Source organism: Zingiber officinale, chromosome 2A (genome assembly GCF_018446385.1).
Source record: "Zingiber officinale cultivar Zhangliang chromosome 2A, Zo_v1.1, whole genome shotgun sequence".
In the NCBI taxonomy this organism is placed as follows: domain Eukaryota; kingdom Viridiplantae; phylum Streptophyta; class Magnoliopsida; order Zingiberales; family Zingiberaceae; genus Zingiber; species Zingiber officinale.
The window spans coordinates 34,638,271-34,658,497 of NC_055988.1; positions in this window are offsets into that span (position 1 = coordinate 34,638,271).

Below are 20,227 nucleotides of genomic sequence, written 5' to 3' on the forward strand. Positions count from 1 at the left end.
AATCAATAAGCCCGATAAGTTGGGAAATGATATCACTTATAGTGTGTGTTGTTGATTATAGAAGGAAACTGTGTCCTAGTAATCTAGGTTGAGAATGTCCCCAAGAGGAGCTCATAAGGATTGTCATGTTAAACCCTGCAGGTGGACTTAGTCCGACATGACAATGAAGTTGAGTGGTACTACTCTTGGAGCTAGATATTAATTAAGTGAGTTGTCAGTAACTTACTTAATTAGTGGACATTTGTTATCTTAAACACAGGGAGACTAACACACTCATAATAAGAAGGAGCCCAAAATGTAATTTGGGATTGGTGCGGTAGATCAATAATAGTTCTCTAGTGGAATGAATTATTATTGATAAAATTCAGTTGTGTGTTCGGGGCGAGCACGAGATGCTTAATTTTATCGGGAGACCAAAACCAATTCCTCCTCTCGGTCCCTATCGTATCCTCTAGTATATAGAGATTTATACCCACCGCATACCCACCTTCTTACCCATCCAATGGGGCCGGCCAAGCTAGCTTGGAACCCAAGCTAGCTTGGAACCCAAGCTAGGGCCGGCCAAGACCAAGTGGATGAGCCATGTAGGTGGCCGGCCAAAGCTTGGGTCCCAAGCTTAGGTGGTCGGCCACTAGAATATTAAAAAGGATTTTTATTAAAATTATTTCTTATGTGGATATCATAATTTTAAAAGAGAGTTTAAAAATTAAAAATTTCCTTTTATAGCTTTCTACAAAAGATTAAGAGAAGAGATTAATCTCTTTCCTTATTTGTAGTTTAAAAGGATGGTTTCAATTTTTGGTAAAAACTTTCCTTATTTGTAAATCATCTACATGTTTAAAAGAGAGTTTAAGATTTGAAATCTTTCCTTATTTGTTGATTAAAGGAGGATTTTAAATTTTAAGAAAACTTTCCTTTTTAACCATGTTCATGATTTAAAAGAAAGTTTAAAAATTAATAATTCTCTTTTATTAGTTTCTACAAAAGATTAAGAAAAGACTTGATATCTTTCCTTATTTGTAGATTAAAAGATATTTTAATTTTTAGAGATAACTTTCTTTTTATCCACATGTTTAAAAGAAAGATTTTAATTTATTAAATTTCCTTTTTATAAACCAATCATGAAGGGATTAAATTATTGAAGAAATTTTTATAAATTTCCGGAAACAAATTAGGAAGTTTTAATTCTTGTTTTAATTAAAACTTTCCTTGATTTGGGGCTTGAGGTGGCCGACCATTGTATTTGAAAAAGAAAATTATTTTTAATTAAATAATTTTTCTTTTCAATGGAAAAAGAATTAAGGAAATTTTTATTAAATTTTCCTTATTTGCCAAGACCAAGGATTATAAAAGAGAGGGTAGAGGAGGCTTCAAGGTGAACGACTCTATTCTATTTTTCTTCCTCTTTTCCTTGGTGGTGTGGCCGGCCCTTCCTTCTTCTCTTCTTCATCTCTTTGTGGCCGAACCTCTTCATGCTTATGGAGTTTTAATTGGTGGCCGGATCTAGCTTGAGGAAGAAGGAGAGAAAGCCTACATCTCTTGGAGCTTGGTTGGTGGAAAAGATCTTCATCTTTTGGAAGCTTTGTGCTTGGCCGAAATTTGAAGAAAGGAGAAGGTGCTTTGGTGGTTTCTCATCTCGGAAGATCGTTGCCCACACAACGTCCGAGGTTAGAAGAGGAATACGGTAGAAGATCAAGAGGTTTTTCTAAAAGGTATAACTAGTATTTTTCTTTCCGCATCATACTAGTTATTTTTGGAAATAATACTAAATACAAGAGGCTTACGATTCTAGAGTTTCAAATTTGTTTTCGATATAGTGCTCTTTTGTTTTTATTTTCCTTGTGATTTAATTATTTTTTTCGGTTAACCTAAAGTTATTTTAGGAAATTAAATATTAACTTTCAATAAAAGGTTTTGTCTAGTCGGTGGTGGTTGCTCCCATATCCAAGAAGGCCATGTGCCTCGCCACGTCAGTACTGGGAACCAATTATGGAAATTAATATTTAATGGAATTAATAACTTAAGGTGACTTGGGTCGAACGTGTTACGTTCCGCAGGAGATCCAAGTCAAAACCTAAAAGAACAAATAGATTAAGTTTTGGATCAAACGTGTTAAGTTCCGCAGGCGATCCAAAATTTAATTTAAAAGAACACATGGTAGCTAGGAAAAGGTTCAGACCTTTGTACAAAATTTTTGTACAGTGGAACCTCTAGGTTTTCCGAGTAGCAACCAACAATTGGTATCAGAGCTAGAGTTTTGCCTCTGTGTATTTGGTATTAGTTTAATTATGCACATGTCATACATAATTTAGGCAGGTTAATAGTAGGATGTGCTAACTTTGTGGATGCAGGATCCAACTATTATGGCTTATAGTTATTATGTGTGTGATTGGACCCTTGGACATGTCAAGGGCATTTTATTGTGTGTGCATGATTGTATTATAAAATACAGCAGGAGCTGCATTTAGTTTTATTAGGATTTTATTTTTTGATCTAGTTACATCTACATTCCTTTTATGGAATATAGGATCGATGGATGTAAATTTTATTTTATGTTCGATCTAGTTTACATATACATTCCTTCGAGGAATATAGGATCAAAATGTAAAATTCTATTAATGTCGCGGATCGAATCTTGCAAAGCGTGGAACCTTCTAAGGACCAGAGGCGCAGCGGAACTAGGAGCAAGATGGATGCGACAGCTAGACCCGGTGGCAATGGCCAAATATGGCAGCAGCTTGGGATGACAACACACGGAGGACAACTAGGGATAAAAGCCATAATAGTTGAAAATTAGATTTTCTATTTATTGCTTTTATATTGTGCTGTGTGTGCATGTTAGTTTACATATTTAGTAGGCTAGCATAGTTAAAATTCCTCATTTATAAATAACTAAGTGGGAGAGGGATTTTTAACTAAATCTCATGGTCTCCATTACTGGTTTGTAAGTGATGCAAACAAGCTTGCGCGTTGGCTCTGAGTGCCTTCCTCCATAACGGATGAGTTTGTTTGTGGATCACTAGAATTGACTTCCATTTTTGGATGACTATAGGAAGTTAATTAAGAGCGTGTGATCTTCCCCAACGGAAGGGGCATAATCTTATTAATGGACTTAGTGTCAAGTAATGGTATACACTTAGACACATCTAATAGTATCCACCCCATCGGAGTCACTGCTATTATTTGTGTGACCAAATGATACCAACTATTAATTTTATTTATCAAAAAGTTAGGTTGACAAGATAATAAAATTAATGGGTTAAAACCCTCCTTTTACAAATGTTGAATTTGTATACGTCCACACTAACGTGGCATGCAAAATTCACGGTGTTTGAGGTGTTGGAGAATTTCAATAATATTGTTTGAGGAATCAATATTTTTTTATTCAAAAGTTTTTGACCAAATATTTGATCAAAGACAGATCAACTATTAATTTTATTTCGTCATAAAGTAAAGTTGACGAGATAATAAAATTAATGAATAAAATCTCCTCTTCGATTTTGTATACGTCCACACTATCGTGGCATACAAAATTCATGGGGATTTTTAAGGAGTTGATCTTGACCAAATATTTTTATGATTCTTAGGATTTAAAATGTTTGTCAATTCCCTAGTAGTCATACTATAGAAAAGACTTAGTAATCCCAATTGTAATGATTGGAAATAGGACTTGGACATTAAGGTAGACTATCTTCTTAGAACTAAGAACAATATAGGTGTATTTAATTTATTAGTTGAAACATGTTTAGTGGTGTTATCTACCAGAACCTGGAGTGTAGATACAGATGCCATTAATCATGTCCGCAATTCATTGCAGGGTTCCAGGAATCCCGGCAACTAAATGAAAATTAAAACACCGTCTACATGGGTACTACTGTAAAAATGGTAGTTGTGGCAGTGGGAGATGTTTATCTTTTAATAAGAATAAAACATGGATTTTTGAGTAATTGTCTTTACGCACCAAGTTTAGAAAGAACTAGTTTTCAGTTTCTAAACTATTCAAAGAACTTGATATTCTGCCTCTTTTAATAACAAAGTTGTTATTAAGGAAAAGAGGGAAGTTATCTGTTCTGGTACGTTGGTTGGCAATTTATAAATCCAATAACTCTCACGATGCAACAAATGGAAATTAGTAACACATCTTCTAACTTTAAGAGAAAGTAACCTTCGAAAATGAACCAATTATATCTTTGGCATCTAAGGCTAGGTTATATTAACTTGAGTAGGATTCATTGGTAGCTGATGAACTTTTGGGTTCATTAGTAGTGGAAATCTTTCCAACCTACGAGTCTTACTTGGAAGGAAAAATAACCAAGAAGCTTTTAAGTCTAAGGGGTATGGAGTCAAAGATATATTGGAATTGGTTCATTCTGATTTGTGTGATCCTATGAGCATCCAGGCAAGAGGTTGTTTCAAATATTTCATCTATTTTATAGACAACTATTTGAGATACGGATATATTTACTTGATGTGCCGCAAGTCTAAGTGTTTTGATTAGTTCAAAGAGTATGAGGCTGATGTGGAGAAACGACAAAGTAAAAGTATCAAGACACTACGGTAAGATCGTAGTGGCAAGTACCTCTTGGGATAATTTAGGAGTCATTTAACAGAAGTAGGGATTCAATCCCAACTAACTGCACCTGGTACACCCCAACAGAATGGTGTAGGAAAAGGAATGTATAGGACTCTTATGGAAATAAGTAGATTGATAAGTTATTAAGAATATTATCAAAATCATTTTACGGATATACTCTAGAAACGGGAGTGAATATAGTACCTTCTAAAGTCAGAACTCTCTACTCATATAGAAATGCTGAATAGGCGTAAGCCTATTTCGAAGCATATTCGGATTCGGGTAGTCCAGCACATATGCAGAAGAGAGACAATGATAAGTTGGACAGGAATTCACTTGTTTGTGGGTTATCTTAGTGAAATGAAAGTAGGTTTATAGTCTTAAAAATCAGAAGGTCATTGTTAGCATCAATGACCGATTTTTAGAAAAGGACTATGTAATAAACCATGTGCTCATAAGAAAATTTGTTCTTAAGGAAATAATAAAAGGCATGTCTAATCTAGTACCAACTGTACAAGATGAGATACCACAAGGAAACTGCAACACGTATCACAAATGATACACAATTGCAGAAAGTGCCTTGTCGTAGTGGGAGGGTTGTTAGGCAACCTAAAAAGATTCATGTTTTGGGAGAGATTTTGGACACGATCCCTGGAGGACATGAACCTGATCTCCGGACATATGACGAAATACTCCAAGATAAAGATGCAACATCTTGGCAAAGAGTAATGAATAATAGAATTAGAATATATGTATTCTAATAAAATCTGGAAGCTTGTAGAACCACCAAATGGTGTAAAAGCCTTTGGGTGTTAAAAGGTCTATAATAGGAAAAGAGGGATAGAAAGGAAGGTAGTAACTTTCAAAGCAAGGCTTGATGAAAAAGGAAACTTTTTCACTGGTAGCCATGCTTAAGTCTATCCGGATTCTTTTATCTATTTGGCAAGTGGATGTCAAGATAGCATTCCTTAATGGAAGTCTTGATGAAAGCATCCATATAAAGCAACCAAAAGGGTTCATTGCAAAGGGCTAAGAGCATCTTGTGTGCAAGCTCAGTCAGTCTATGGACTGAGGCAAAGCTTCAAGGTCTTGGAATATCCGATTTATCAAAGTAATCCAGACCTATGGATTTATTGAGTAAACGGATAAGTCTTGTGTATATAAAAGGTGTGATGGAAACGTGGTGGTATTTCTTGTACTATACGTAGATAGCATTTTTGGTAGTTGGAAACAATATCAAAATGTTGTCAGAAGTAGGGGTATGGTTGTCCAAATAATTCGATATAAAGGACTTGGGAGAATGTATATATTCTTGAGATCAAAGTAATAAGGGATCGCAAGAAAAGAATATTCTACTTATCCCAAGCTTCATACATCGGAAAAATCCTTGCTCGTTTTAAGCATGCAAAACTCCAAGAAAGGTTTCTTACCTTTTCAGGATAGAGTAACTTTATCTAAAGATATGTCTCTGTAGACATCAAAGGAGATAAAGGAAATAAAGGCAGTTCTTTATTCTTCGGCTGTCGGAAGCCTAATGTATGCTATGCACGAGATCAGAAATCTATTTTGCCAAGGGCATAGTTAGCAGATATCAAAGTAACCCTGGACAAGGACAGTGGACTACAGTAAAGCATATATTAAAGTACCTTAGAGGCACTAGAGATTATATGCTAGCTCACAAGGCAGTTAATTTGGTTCTTGTGTGTTGCATGGATTTTGACTTCCAATCGGATAGGAACAATAATAAGTCAACCTCGGGGTTTTGTGTTTACTTTAGGAGGAAAAGTCATAACTATGGAAGAGTGATAAGCATAGGTGTTTTTCTGGACTCCACCATAGAAGCTGAGTATATGACAAGCCTCTGAGGTAGCCATAAAAGCTGAATGACTTAATAACCTCAAGATAGACTTAGATATGATTTCTAGTTTGTCCAAAGATTATTACAATTTATTGTAATAATAATGGTGCAGTAGCAAACTCGAAGAAATCATGAGTCTATAAGGCAAGTAAACACAATAGAGCGCAAGTAATACCCAATACGAGAAATTGTATAACGAGGAGAAGTTGTTGCCGCCTAGATTGCATCAGATGATAACCTAAGGTCCTTAAGGCAAGATCTTTTTAAAAGGCATGGGAATCAGATGTATGGCAGCAGATATGACAGCTTAGTCTTTTAGTAGAAGTGGGAGATTGTTAGAATGTATACTAAAAGCCTAGCTTTAGGTATAAAACATTTATCTAGAAATAAGAATCATATTGGTCAAATGTCTACATTTGTGATAAATTTAGTTGTTCAATTAATTTATATTGTAAATAACATGGTGTGTGGTGTCACACACAGAAGATCATGTTATCAGTACCTTATAAATTATAAACAGTAGCTCACGACCAAGATGGAAAGGAACAAACCATTGGAAGGTCGTAGTGTAATTAGGTATTAGTTTATCTTAACTATATAATTACACTAATACACTTAGAGTGTATTGAGTAGAACCATTTGAGGTCGTTCCTTTTATACTGACTTTATGAAGGAACAAAGACCTCAGTTATTATGGAAGTGTGTGCTCTTAATCCTAATATAATAACAAGCACATATATTTGATATTTATTTCTTTAATTTATCAATGGGTGAGATTTAGTTCGATAAATCAATAAGCCCGATAAGTTGGGAAATGATATCACTTATAGTGTGTGTTGTTGATTATAGAAGGAAACTGTGTCCTAGTAATCTAGGTTGAGAATGTCCCCAAGAGGAGCTCATAAGGATTGTCATGTTAAACCCTGCAGGTGGACTTAGTCTGACATGACAATGAAGTTGAGTGGTACTACTCTTGGAGCTAGATCTTAATTAAGTGAGTTGTCAGTAACTTACTTAATTAGTGGACATTTGTTATCTTAAACACAGGGAGACTAACACACTCATAATAAGAAGGAGCCCAAAATGTAATTTGGGATTGGTGCGGTAGATCAATAATAGTTCTCTAGTGGAATGAATTATTATTGATAAAATTAAGTTGTGTGTTCCGGGCGAGCACGGGATGCTTAATTTTATAGGGAGACCAAAACCAATTCCTCCTCTCGGTCCCTATCGTAGCCTCTAGTATATAGAGATTTATACCCACCGCATACCCACCTTCTTACCCATCCAATGGGGCCGGCCAAGCTAGCTTGGAACCCAAGCTAGGGCCGGCCAAGACCAAGTGGATGAGCCATGTAGGTGGTCGGCCAAAGCTTGGGTCCCAAGCTTAGGTGGTCGGCCACTAGAATATTAAAAAAGAATTTTATTAAAATTATTTCTTATGTGGATATCATGATTTTAGAAGAGAGTTTAAAAATTAAAAATTTCCTTTTATAGCTTTCTAAAAAAATTAAGAGAAGAGATTAATCTCTTTCCTTATTTGTAGTTTAAAAGGATGGTTTTAATTTTTGGTAAAAACTTTCCTTATTTGTAAATCATCTACATGTTTAAAAGAGAGTTTAAGATTTGAAATCTTTCCTTATTTGTTGATTAAAGGAGGATTTTAAATTTTAAGAAAACTTTCATTTTTAACCATGTTCATGATTTAAAAGAAAGTTTAAAAATTAATAATTCTCTTTTATTAGTTTCTACAAAAGATTAAGAAAAGACTTGATATCTTTCCTTATTTGTAGATTAAAAGATATTTTAATTTTTAGAGATAACTTTCTTTTTATCCACATGTTTAAAAGAAAGATTTTAATTTATTAAAGTTCCTTTTTATAAACCAATCATGAAGGGATTAAATTATTGGAGAAATTTTTATAAATTTCCGGAAACAAATTAGGAAGTTTTAATTCTTGTTTTAATTAAAACTTTCCTTGATTTAGGGCTTGAGGTGGTCGGCCATTGTATTTGAAAAAGAAAATTATTTTTAATTAAATAATTTTTCTTTTCAATGGAAAAAGAATTAAGGAAATTTTTATTAAATTTTTCTTATTTGCCAAGACCAAGGATTATAAAAGAGGGGGTAGAGGAGGCTTCAAGGTGAACGACTCTATTCTATTTTTCTTCCTCTTTTCCTTGGTGGTGTGGCCGACCCTTCCTTCTTCTCTTCTTCTTCTCTTTGTGGCCGAACCTCTTCATGCTTATGGAGTTTTAATTGGTGGCCGGATCTAGCTTGAGGAAGAAGGAGAGAAAACCTACATCTCTTGGAGCTTGGTTGGTGGAAAAGATCTTCATCTTTTGGAAGCTTTGTGCTTGGCCGAAATTTGAAGAAAGGAGAAGGTGCTTTGGTGGTTTCTCATCTCGGAAGATCGTTGCCCACACAATGTCCGAGGTTAGAAGAGGAATACGGTAGAAGATCAAGAGGTTTTTCTAAAAGGTATAACTAGTATTTTTTTCTTTCCGCATCATACTAGTTATTTTTGAAAATAATACTAAATACAAGAGACATACGATTCTAGAGTTTCGAATTTGTTTTCGATATAGTGTTCTTTTGTTTTTCTTTTCCTTGTGATTTGATTGTTCTTTTCGGTTAACCTAAAGTTATTTTAGGAAATTAAATATTAGCTTTCCATAAAAGGTTTTGTCTAGTCGGTGGTGGTTGCTCCCATATCCAAGAAGGTCATGTGCCTCGCCACGTCAGTACTGGGAACTAATTATGGAAATTAATATTTAATGAAATTAATAACTTAAGGTGACTTGGGTCGAACGTGTTAAGTTCCGCAGGAGATCCAAGTCAAAACCTAAAAGAACAAATAGATTAAGTTTTGGATCAAACGTGTTAAGTTCCGCAGGCGATCCAAAATTTAATTTAAAAGAACACATGGTAGTTAGGAAAAGGTTCAGACCTTTGTACAAAATTTTTGTACAGTGGAACCTCTAGGTTTTCCGAGTAACAACCAACAAGACAGTGCCCCCAAATCAATTGCTCCCTATATATTCGTTAGTGCACAAAGGAAAACAATGAATACAAATACAAATATGAAAGCTAAAGATAATAAAGAAAAGCAAGCTATTAAAGCAAACTACTAACATGTATCCTTTAACGTGGTTCAGAGATTAGGGCTCCTACTCTACGGTTGTCCGTAAGATGGATGATCCCTCAATCCTTCGATGGATTATCTCTCGGTAAACTCCGGTTATCTCAAGTCTCCTTGTGGGTGGAGAAATCTCATCACAACTCTAACTAAGACCTCTTGCAAATAGAGAAAACCTTGAGCACTTAGTGATTACTAATTAGGGTCAATCACCTCTAATTTTGTCACATTGGCCAGCCATCCCAAGCTCCATTTTATAGAACTTGGGAAGAAATAGCTTTGCTATTTTACCGTTACCAGTCGACTAGTCCTTGCACCAGTTAACTGGTGCCAGTCCAACGGTACTCCATAGAATCCGTGATTCTGCCAACGGTTCTTTATCAGTTGACTATTACAGTGCATCAATTGACTGCTACGTACCAGTCAACTGCTACAGTGTACCAGTCAACTGCTATAGTGTACCAGTCATTTGCTACAGTAACTGCTATAGTGTCATTAACTGCTACAGTATCCGTTGACTACTACAGTACATGTTGACTGCTACAATGTCCTGTATAGTAACCCCTGGGATTTTACCCTAAGTATAATTTTTCATGCACTCATATCCTCATGACTCACTTGATCCTTCCTTGCAGCCTTAACCTCTTGCCTTCAAGCCTTCTTCCTTTGGCTCTCATCCCTCAGATGCATTCAAGCCCATGACTTATTCCAATGGCATCCTTTGCGTATGCCTCAAAGTACGCTTCCCTCGACTTTTGTCCTTGCTACCTTGTCCACGGTCCCTTGGATGCTCCATCTTTCACCGGACCTGAAACCATCAAACTGACTCATATGTGTATCCTGCAAATCTGCACACTCACATACACATATCAAATACAAGGGTGAACCTAACTTAAATCCTTTGCCCAAATATCAAAACATATAGTCACATCGGACCATCAGGATTGCTCTAACAATCTCCCCATTTTTGATGTTCGACAATACGTTTAAGTTAGGGAAAATATAATAGAAAAAACAATATGTTAAAAGCATGTGTACTTACGTTGCTGTAACGCCCGAATATTCTTAAAACTATTTTAGGAATATTCTATGATTTTTCTGGAATTATTAGATATTTTTCCAGAATTTTCCGAGTAGCGGAAGTAGCAAAAATAATTAGAAGAATAAAAAGGCTTAAGCGGGAATTGAACCCGGGACCTCTCGGGTCCGCTAAACCTTTAGTTAGCCTTAGTAACCGGTGAACCCAGCAGGGCCGTGCTGAAAGAGAAGGGAAACATTTATATTTATATTGGAGTTGGGCCTAGTTACCCACTTAATATAAATTAAAAACTTAAGTTGGTTTGGGTTATTTCTTTTATTTGGTTCGGCAACTTCTCCCTCTCCAAACCCTCACCGACGCCAACTCCTTCTTCCTCTCTTTCTCTCGGCGCCAACACCCAAGTAAGCCTAGGGTTTCATCCCTAGGGCCATAGGAGTGTCTTCCGGTGACATCCCGGGCACAAGGACGTTCCCCTCCGCGAGTAGAGCACGTGGACGCGAGCGAGTCGTCGAGAAGTCATCTCCACCAGAATTTCTAGTTATTAGATTTGTAAGAAATCTAGCATACAAGGTAAGAAACCCCTCACCTGCAGTATAAGTAGCTCTCGCGTGTTTTCTTGTATGCATTAGATTAGTTCTATTGAATTTTGCCAGCATATAGGGTGTATTTTAATTCTTCTCACAGATTTAGGGATTAGTGAGCATATCTAGATAGGCCGAGCGCGTGTATCCTCTGTAGATAGGGGTTTAGATGCTGCTGGGTGCCTAGAGGTGGTCTCCCTGATCGAGAGGAGAGTTAGAGAGTGCCAAATGCTCGACAAAATGCCTAGCACAGCCGTATAATACAGTGACCGTTTAGTTAAATGCCATAGAACATGTTAATTAGCATGATCAGTTCTATTTCAGCTTTTATGAGACTAGATGTCCAAATGGGTGGGCTCCCACAGTCGTCTCTAGGTTCAGACAACCTAGTTCTAGGTTCAGATAACCTAGATTCAGCAAAATAGTATTAGCTATTTCAGTATTTTACTTTTCAGTGGCACTGTACTGGATTAGATATCCATTAGGTTGGGCTCCCATAGTCGTCCCTAGGTTTAGCTAACCTAGTAAACCCTATTAGATTCGGAACTTGCAATCCCGGGTCTAGTTAGGGGTGCGCGCACAGCAAGTACAGTTGTCAGGGCCCATCAGCAGCATGTATAGTATTTTTACTTACTATATGTATATGGTTTTCAACCTTTCACAAATTAGTTCGTGAATTCAGTACAGTCCTAGCAGTAGCTCAGTAATAGCTTAGCTCAGTTTTAGTATCGGCTTAGTTCTTCATTGATACCATGTGATTGATATCATGATCAACTTTAGATATGCCATGATTGTATGCTTATATGCCATGCCATGTTTAGTTTATTCAGTGTACTTAGCATATCCTTTTAAACAGCATGATTTAAAAACATATTTGCATCGTATGCATGTTTTAGTGAGGTAGATGGTTTCTTACTAAGCGTTTGGCTTACAGATACTATTTTCCTTATACTGCAGATACAGGTAAAAGGAAAATGGACTAGCAGTGGAGGCTGGAGGTCAATGCAGGTGAAGATGTGTGTGGATGGAACCTGGAAGAAGGTCTTAGGGAACTTAACAAGCTTTATCTAAATACTAGAACTGTTTAGAGATTTAGCATTTTGCAATCTAGTTGTTCATCATTATGAATTAGTTAATCGTGTCCTTATTATGTCTAGAACACTTCTTTCATGACATTAGAATGTTGGCAGATAGTGTTACAATGTTTTTCCAGTTGTTGTAGAGTTTGTAGGAGTGATTGAGGCACGAAACAGTGCTGAAGTCAGAGTTTCAGTGCTGAAATCAGACCTTTGGCATGGAATCAGAAACTTGAATCGATCAGCTGATCGATTCGAGAGATTCCAATCGATTCGAGAGATTCCAATCGATCGAAGGATCGACTGGGCACCTGGTTTCGTGAACAGTAGGCTTCTGGATCGATCGGTCGATCGATCCAGCCAATTCCGTCGCGAACAGAAGGCTCTGGGATCGATCACTGGATCGATTGATCAGTCTGGATCGATCAGCCGATCGATCCAGAATATTGCCCGAGTACATTAGCGTGCTGGATCGATCACTGGATCGATCCAACCTATGTCCCGCATACATTAGAGGGCTAGATCGATCACTGGATCGATCCGACTATTCCAATCGATCCGTGGATCGATTGGGAGGTCTGGTATCAGTGGGGGAGTGTCTAAGTTCAGTTCCTTGGCCATGGGGAAGGTGAAACATGTTATGAGTAGTTAGTTTACCTCCCTTAGCATGTATCGAACCAGGAAATGTCAGTAGTTTAGTAAAGTTTTAATTGGTACAGCTTCCGCATTTAGATTTAGTAATGGTCAGGGAATAGGTAGCACAGCATAATGTGACGATCGGCCTTACAGCTCAGCTAGTAGAAGGCGGGTCGTTACAGAGTGGTATCAGAGTAGTGTTCCATACTTCCTACACACACATCAGCATTGAACCTGCAGCTTCCAAGTAAGAATACCTCTACTTTATTTATGCTTTCTGTTCCTTGCTATAGTTCATGTTTATAAATAAACTGTTGCATGATAGTATGTGATGGTATATAACATGATAACGATAGTAATACAATTATGATTGTAATAGTTATTCATGTTCTGTCCTCTATGTCTTTAGAAATGGCACGAGGACGCCCAGCTAGAAGGGCACTAGCTACTGAGCCCCAGCAAGAGGCAGGCAGTTCAGTGCCTCCTCCTGACCTTACAGCATTAGTGGCTCAGTTGTAGCAGCAGCTAGCTGAACAGCAACAGGAAATAGCCACCTTAAAGGCTAATCAGCAGAGTACCCCCACAGTCACCCCGGAACCAAACCTGACGACTCCAGAAGTCTTAGAGGTTCCACCAGCCCAGCCTACAGCACCAGCGCCTGACAGGAGACGCACGCATGTTGTGGGAAAGAATCAGAGCGAAGCGCCCAGTGACCCAGATGTCATGGGCTGACTTCGAGAAAGAATTCTTCGAGGAGTTCTTTCACATACGGGTTACGAACCGCCACTACGACGAGTTCACTGAGTTTCGTCAGGGCAACCTTTCAGTTGAGGAAGCCGTGAAGAAATTCAACAGGTTGGCTCGTCTATGCCCAGAGCTAGTCAGCACAGACGGTTGATGCTCAAGATGCTGAGGCCAGAGATAGCAGTGAACGTGGCTGGTGGCATACATAGGCCACAAACCACAGAGGAGTTAGTGAGCAGTGCCTTGACCACAGAGCATTACCAGAACAGCATAAAGCAGCAGAAGCAAGTCTCCTCAGAATCCAAAGGCCAAGGAAACCCTCACACTCAAAAACAGCAAGGCCACAACTCTAACTGGAAAGGGAACTCCAGCAACAAGCGCAAACTAGGGAGTTACCCAAAAGGAGGGCCAGCCAGCAAGCAACCCAATTATCCAAAGTGTGCTACTTGTGGGAAATTCCATCCTGGAGTTTGTCGTAAGGGTACACGAGGATGCTTTGAATGCGGACAGGAAGGACATATGGCCAAGCAGTGTCCAAACAAGATCAGTCTTCCTCAGCCACAGCCGATTCAGTATGGAGGCCAGCCAGCTCAGTTACATCAGATGCAGGTCGCTTTAGATGGTCCACATATCAGCCAGGGCAGATTAGAAGCCCCTCCAGCTACGACCAATGCGAGGATCTACTCACTCACCAGAGAGGACGCAACAAATGCCTCGACAGTTGTTACAGGTCAGATTAGTATTTTACAGCAAAGTACAACTGTCTTATTCGATACTGGGGCAACCCATTCATACATATCCAGCGCATTTGCTGAGAAGTTAGCAATACCTCCAGAGGTACTCAGTAGTCAGTTTCTGACGACACTGCCTTCAGGAGAAATTATGGCATCTACGCACTGGCTCAGAGCAGTACCGGTCACTATAGCAGACAGAGAGCTCTTTTGCGATCTGATAGTGATTAATATGACCGACTACGACGTCATCTTCGGGATGGACTTCTTGATCAAATACGGTGCCTCCATCGAGTGCCGTAAACAGAAAGTCATATTCCAACCTGAAGCAGAAGCGCAGTTTGAGTTCGTCGGAGAACCCAGGAGAAAGGCCAAAAAGTTTCTCTCAGCTATGAAGGCACAGAGGTTGATGGATTCAGGATGTACGGGGTTCTTAGCACACGTAGTCAGTACCAGTCAGGACAAGGACCAACAGCTAGCAGAGGTCCGAGTCGTGTGTGACTACCCAGCAGTCTTTCCTGAAGAGTTACCAGGCCTAGCACCAGACAGGGAGATCGAATTTGAGATAGAGCTCATTCCCGGTACAAATCCTATCTCCAAAGCACCTTACCGCATGGCTCCAGCAGAACTGAAGGAACTTCATGAGCAATTACAGGAGCTGTTTGACAAGGGCTTCATACGTCCTAGTCACTCACCATGGGGAGCACCTGTATTGTTCGTGAAGAAGAAAGACGAGAGCATGCGCCTGTGTATAGACTACCGGGCACTGAACCAAGTCACAATCAAGAACAGGTATCCTCTTCCCAGAATAGTGTTGGGTTTTTCGGGCCGCGAAAATCGCTTTTCGCGTCGCGGAAACCCCGAATCACCCAAAGCCGTAGATCCGTGCAAGGAAAACCGAACGAAAATTACGAGTACGAGTTTACTATCTAGATCTACACTTAGATCTACATGTTTAGAAATTTACCCTTGTAGCGAAGCCCTTCGCGTTCCCGCTCGTCCAAACGGTGCCGGATCTCGAGAGTGTCAAAATAGACACTCCTCTAGAAGTATCCACACGAACTAATTAGGTGGAGAGAAACTAAACAAAGGTGTGCTAGCACCCTTGATCAGCCACGGCAAGAAGAGGAGAGGGAGAGCTTGAGAGGAATACGATGCAATAATCATCACTTGAATGAAAATGAAACCATTTTCATTCAAATTGTGGCCGGCCACATTTCACAAATGTAACCCCCTCATTAATGCATTAAGTTGTCATCAAAGAGGGAATGTAACCTCCATGAGGTGGCACTCACTAGTAACTCCCATGAGGTGGCAACCATGATGATGTGGAATAACATCATTGGTCCATATCAATGCCAACTCACCAATGAGGTGGCATAAAGTCAAGTCAAACTTGACTTTTAATCTTCCTCTCAAGTCAAGTGAAACTTGACCAAATCTCTTCCATGGTTGATCGAATCCAACCATTTGATTCAAGCCAACTTAATATAATGAATTTAATTCATTTAATTAAATTGATTCAATGAGTCAAAATCTAAATTAGACTCATTGAACACATGAATCAACTTGAGTCAAACTCAAGTTAGCCCAATTAGGATTACTCTTAATCCAATTTGATTCATCAAATGAATCTAATCCTCTTGGTTCATCATATGAACCTAATCTCCATCTAATTGTCCTAAGTGTGTGACCCTATAGGTTCTTGTAACGTTGGCAATGCCCTAAACCCATTTAGGAGCATAAGTAATGAGCGGTATCTAGCAACACATCATTACTACCCAAGTTACAAGAAATGTCGAGATCCAACATCACCTTGTGACTACTAATTGTGACTCCTCACAATATATGACAAGTGTCCTTCTATCCTAGACATCTAGATTGATCAATATGAGGCATAGACCGTGTCATCCTCTAATCAATCTAAATCTTGAACTCCAAGTAGACACACTAAATCAAATGAGCTCAATATCTTATATTGACTCATTTGGGCATGGCCATGCACTTCGTGGTCTCACTCTATCAAGAATACCGATGTCACTCCAGTCATATAGGAGGGATAGATCCCATCTACATCACTCACATCCCTCCGCATAATTTGTTACATACCCAATAATCGCCTTTATAGTCCACCCAGTTACGGGTGACGTTTGACGAAACTAAAGTACACAACTCCTTATGTAGGGATCTATGGTGACTTCAGGTCTAAGGACTAGTAATCATACTAATAGTCACATGAGAAAGTATATGACACTCATATAACGATCCATGATACTTTCTCATGGCGGGTCATTCAGTATACATTCTCTAATGTATACCCATGTGTCAACTTGATATCTCTATATCCATGACTTGTGAGATCAAGTCATCGAGTTGACCTACATGCTAGTCTTATTGCATTAACATTGTCCCTGAATGTTAATACTCGACTAGGAATGATTAAGAGTAGTGTTCCCTATATCATCTCACTATCGGTTCAACTAACCGATTGATATAGGTGAGAACCATCTACTCAAGGACATTATTATACTTAGTTTATTTGGCACAAATAGAAGTAAGTATAATAACCAAAATCCAAATGTCTTTATTTATATAGAATATGATACAATAAGTCCAAAATACAATCATCTAATGATTGGCTCTAGGGCTCTAGCTAACAATCTCCCACTAGCACTAGTGCCAATCAGTGTAGGCTCTAAGCCCAAATGACCTAGTGTGACCATCATGCTTCTTCTGTGCCAAAGCCTTGGTCAAGGGATCTGCGATGTTAGCCTCTGTAGGTACTCTGCAAATCTTCACATCTCCTCTCTCGATGATCTCTCGAATAAGATGGAAGCGCCATAGTATGTGTTTGGTCCGCTGGTGTGAGCGAGGTTCCTTCGCCTGTGTTATAGCTCCATTATTGTCACAATAGAGCTCAATGGGGTCAGCAATGCTAGGAACCACCCCAAGTTCAGTGATGAACTTGCGGATCCAAACTACCTCCTTTGCTGCCTCTGATGCAGCAATGTACTCGGCTTCTGTTGTAGAATCAGCTACTGTATCCTGCTTCGAACTCTTCAAGCTGACAGCACCACCATTAATGCAAAATACGAACCCCGACTGCGATCTATAGTCATCCAGATCGGTCTGGAAGCTAGCATCACTGTAACCCTTTACAGCTAGCTCATCATCGCCTCCATATATCAAGAAATATTCTTTAGTCCTTCTTAAGTACTTAAGAATATTCTTGACCGCTATCCAGTGACTTTCACCTGGATCTGACTGGTATATGCTCGTCATGCTCAAAGCATACAAGACATCAGGTCGAATACATAGCATGGCGTACATGATCGATCCTATGGCTGAGGCATAAGGGATCTGATCCATGCGGTCTCTCTCCTCTCTAGAAGAGAGACCTTGAATCTTCGAAAGACTCACGCCATGTGACATCGGCAGAAATCCCTTCTTGGAGTTCTGCATGACAAACCGAAGGAGTACCTTGTCAATGTATGTACTCTGACTTAGGCCAAGCAATCTCTTAGATTTATCTCTATAGATCTGTATCCCTAGAATGCGGGATGCTTCACCTAAGTCCTTCATTGAGAAGCAACTCCCTAGCCAAGTCTTGACAGACTGAAGCATAGAGATGTCCTTCCCAATGAGTAGTATGTCATCCACATACAATATGAGGAAGACAACTATATCCCCTACAACCTTCTTGTAGACACAAGCCTCATCTTCGTTCTTGATGAAACCAAACTGTTTGATTGCATCATCAAATCGAAGATTCCAGCTCCGAGAAGCTTGCTTTAGTCCATAAATGGACCTATGCAGCTTGCATACTCTGCTAGTATGCTGTGGATCTACAAAACCCTCAGGTTGTGTCATGTACACATCCTCGAGTAGGTTTCCATTCAGAAACGTGGTTTTGACATCCATCTGCCATATCTCATAGTCATGGTAGGCTGCAATAGCAAGCATGATCCGAATGGACTTAAACATCGCTACTGGAGAAAAGGTTTCATCATAGTCAATACCATGAATCTGCTTGAAACCTTTAGCTACCAAGTGACCTTTATAGATAAGTCCATCCATGTCAGTCTTTCTCTTAAAGACCCACTTGCACCCAATGGGTTTTACCCCTTCAGGTGGATCAACCAAAGTCCATACTTGGTTGGTGTACATGGATTCCATTTCGGATCTCATGGCCTTTAGCCATTTCTAGGAATCTGGTCTCATCACAGCTTCCTGATAGGTGGTAGGCTCATCCTCTATGAGCACAATGTCATCATGGTCAGACAAGAGAAATGAGTATCTCTCAGGCTGACGACGTACCCTATCTGACCTGCGAAGAGGTATGTCTACTTGAACTGGTTGTTGTTCCTCAACTCCTTGTGGAACATCATCCACAACACTTTGTGGTTCCAGTTCAACTTCCATCGAGGCTTCAGTGCTAGTATTCGCATCTTGAACTTCTTCAAGATCGAACGTGCTCCCACTAGTCTTTCTAGAAACAAAGTCCCTTTCTAGAAAGACCCCAGTCTTTGCCACAACTACCTGGGAATGTAGAAGTAATATCCCTTAGTTTCCTTGGGATATCCGATGAAATAGCACTTGTCAGATTTGGGTCCTAATTTGTCTGAGACTTGACGTTGTACGTAAGCCTCACAACCCCAAATCCTCATGAAAGACACCTGGGCATCTCTCCCAGTCCATATCCTATATGGTGTCTTTATCACGGCCTTGGATGGAACTCGGTTGAGAATGAAAGCTGCCGTGTCTAGAGCATAGCCCCAAAGGTATGTCGGAAGATCTGTGTGACTCATCATAGATCGTACCATATCTAATAGGGTATGATTCCTCCTTTTGGATACACCATTCCACTGTGGTGTTCCAGGAGGAGTGAGTTGGGATAGAATCCCACACTCAGCTAAATAGCCACGAAACTCATGGCTTAAGTATTTACCACCTCGATCTGATCGAAGTATTTTAATACTTTTGCCAAGCTGGTTCTATACTTCATTCTTGAATTCTTTGAACTTTTCAAAGGATTCAGACTTATGTGTCATCAAGTACACATAACCATATCTACTGAAGTCATCAGTAAATGTGATGAAGTATCTATAACCGCCTCTAGCAGCGACATTGAAAGGGCCACATACATCACTATGTATGAGTCCTAACAAATCAGTCGCTCTCTCGCTGTGCCCACTAAAGGGAGTCTTGGTCATCTTGCCTCGTAGGCATGACTCGCATATCTCATATGATTCAAAATCAAATGAGTCCAGCAAACCATCCTTATGGAGCTGGGATAAGCGCTTGTCATTTATATGACCTAAGCGACAGTGCCAGATATAGGTGTGGTTCATATCGTTCGATTTGAACCTCTTGGTACTAACGTTATAGATAGAGCTCTCAAGGTCTAGAATATAGAGTCCGTTCATCAGAGGTGCACTACAATACAACATATCATTTAAATAGACAGAACAACATTTGTTCTTTATTATAAACGAGAATCCTTTCTTGTCCAAACAAGAAACTGATATAATGTTCTTAGTCAATGCAGGCACATAACAACAATCGTCTAACTCTAGTATAAGCCCAGAGGGCAGAGATAGAAAATAAGTCCCTACAGCAACAGCAGCAACCTGTGCTCCATTGCCTACTCGTAGGTCTATCTCGCCCTTTGTCAATGCTCTGCTATTTCTCAGTGCTTGTACATTAGTACAAATGTGCGAAGCACATCCGGTATCTAATACCCACGACGAAGAAATAGAGAGGTTGACTTCTATAACATTTATACCTGAAGTAGAAATCTTATTTCTCTTCTTGTTAAGATCTTCCAGGTATCCTGTGAAGTTCCTCTT